Consider the following 2693-nt stretch of genomic DNA (forward strand, 5'->3'; position numbering starts at 1 on the left):
AAGAACAATAAATGTCCTTTTACATGTGCCCTCCTGAGCTTTGATTTGTCTCATTTTTGAGCATGTTCACAAATACATGTTTTATTGTATTTTTGCTGTTGTTGGTATCTTTTTTGGTCAAAATTCATTTTTATTAATAAAAATAAACACTTATTCCAGTTTCAGTCATTATGCTGGAAGTTACTAATTAAAAAATATAAATAATCACTTAATAATCCTGTTTTAACTAAGACAACGAAACTGTGGCTTAAAAAATAAAAGTATTCAGCACCACTTGATCATATACCTTTCAGACTTTGTTCTTAAAATTTCTGGAACTTTCCTGTCTGTGAAGTACAGGAGTTGTTGAGTTACGTGAGGAACTCTCTCTGTGGCAACCAAAGAGAAGTTAAGCAATCAGCCTATATTCAGCCTGCTAACTTGGACTATACAATGTTCCCTTCCTCTCCACTCTAGCTCAGGGAGACATGCTTCTAAGCACTGAGGTATGAAGAGTCCAACTGTTATTAGTTGGAAAGACCAGTTCTAATAGCAAATAATGGTAAATCTCCAACACAGATGCTACTGTCCTTAATGTCCTGTGGTTTTAGGAAATTATGTAAATATTTTGGATTTAGTTCAATTTATTCAGAAATAAAACATGTTTAATAACATTAAACTACTCTGCCAGAGTAAGTGTCTGCTGGTTTAGTATCCTTATAAAAGAAAAAATATATATGTAAAATACATGTAGGTAAATCATAGTCTTAAATTATACTTAGAATACTGCTTTATTTAAATCAAAATCTAACAAAATGTCTTCAATTAGAAGAAGCTAATTAAACTAAATCCAAAGTTATGACAAGGGAGACTTGCTCTCAGTTAAAGTTGTATTGCTTAGAGAACTTAAAGCCATTCTAGGCAAGGTTAAGGTGGCACTTCCTTATTCTTTACTACACGTAATTTCAATCAGGGTTGGGCCAGAAATGAGCATTTCTAAATATAATATTTCAGAAAAGTCCATAGAAGTGTTTCAAAGACTTTTATGCAAAAGAATGTCTGTCTGTCTTTCTGTATCGGTGAGTAGTATGCCCATCAGAATTTCCTAATAACACAAAGACAAAGGCCTGATCAGATGTCACACCTGATCAGATGTCAAAGGAATGGGAGGTGAACTATTAGGTCACCCGTAGAGTTTCTGCTAGCCTTTTAGTATATGCTGTTCACCAGTGTGAGTCAGGTGGACTTTTGTGAGAGAATAGTGTTTGGTAACCAGGAGATTTTTGTGGCATTTCTTCCTAAGTGGAATACACAACAGATAAGGGAATAGGGGAGGTAATACAGGGAAGTTACTCTTTCCAGCTCAGAAAGAGTTGATGAAGCCCATATATGTATCCAAGAAGCCCATGGGATCCTCTAGCTGTGGATAGTGGCTAATATGGTCATCCAGAATGACACTGTGGACTGCGGCAACATTTTCCTGTACAGCTCCAAAAACTCTGGATAGGGATTTACCAGATCCAATGGCCCTTAGATAAAATGAATGGGAATAGATACAATGACAAGAGCTCTCACCCAGTGTCTTCTAAACTTTTTCATCTGATTGATATACTGCAAAAGACTGTTGATAACCAAGTTCCTGTCATTGTGGCGTATCCCTGCTCACATGTCCCACAGCTCACTCTCACTCTCAGAGGGTCAGGTGTACAGCCCCAAATCTGAGGAGAGACCTCAAGAGAATACAAAGTTTATCAGTCACGTGAGGATGGGTGACAGCATGCCTCCATCTTTGAGAAGGTTTTGGAGAAGGAGAAGAAGGTGAGCTTCAAGAAATATACCTCCATTTGACAGACAGAGACTGTTAATGGTAAGTTGACCAGATCTATTCTGCTTGAACCTATAGAGCAGCTCCTGAGTAAAGATATCCCCACAGGCATGAGACAACAAGTTGATCCTACTGTTCTGGAACCCCAGATGCCACAAAAGCACCTCCATGATGCTGGCCTTCTCAAATATGGAATAGTCATGTGGTCTTGGTTTGTCACTGAAGCCAAAACCTAGGAAATTGAGGACAATCACTCGATGAAACCTGAGGGTCAGACTTCCCATATCTTGCACCAATCATAGCTGGACATTGTAAAACCATATAAAAGTACGACTATCTCCGGACTTCAAACCACACCCACAGAGTCTTAGTAGAAGATACTCAGTCCCTTTTAGGTAAAAAAAATTGCCTGATGACTTCAATGAGTGAAAAACAGAGGAAAGCTGGGGGTGGCGGAAGGAGGGGCGGTGATGTGCAGATAGGCCGCAAGCAGGGGCATAGCCAATAGCCCCACCTAAACTCACCACTCCCTCATCCTGATTGTGGTAAGACTTGGGCTTCAAGACTCCATGTTTCGGGGACACCTGTTGCTGCTGTCTTTAAGTGTTTTTATTATTTTTTTCTAACTTTATTGCGGAATAATTGACATAAAAATTTGTATATATTTAAAGTGTATAACTTGATGATTTGATATACATATACATTGTGGAATGATTAACAAGATCAAGACAATTAATATGGTCATCACCTCACATAAGTGATGTAGTTAACTATTTATTCTCTGATTGTTTTGATTTAAAGGAATCTAAAGTAATAATACTGAGTCATTGCATAAATAAGTTACCTTGAAGAGAGTCTTTTTTCTTTCTAAATTTAATATTAACAAGCT

General features: G+C 37.7%; 1 pseudogene; it reads right to left on the reverse strand.

Moving 5' to 3' along the window:
- Window positions 1-1342: 1342 nt before the first annotated feature.
- Window positions 1343-2339, reverse strand: LOC101280165 (mesoderm-specific transcript protein-like; annotated as a pseudogene).
- Window positions 2340-2693: the final 354 nt, after the last annotated feature.

This window comes from Orcinus orca, chromosome 18 (genome assembly GCF_937001465.1).
Source record: "Orcinus orca chromosome 18, mOrcOrc1.1, whole genome shotgun sequence".
NCBI classification, from domain to species: Eukaryota; Metazoa; Chordata; class Mammalia; order Artiodactyla; family Delphinidae; genus Orcinus; species Orcinus orca.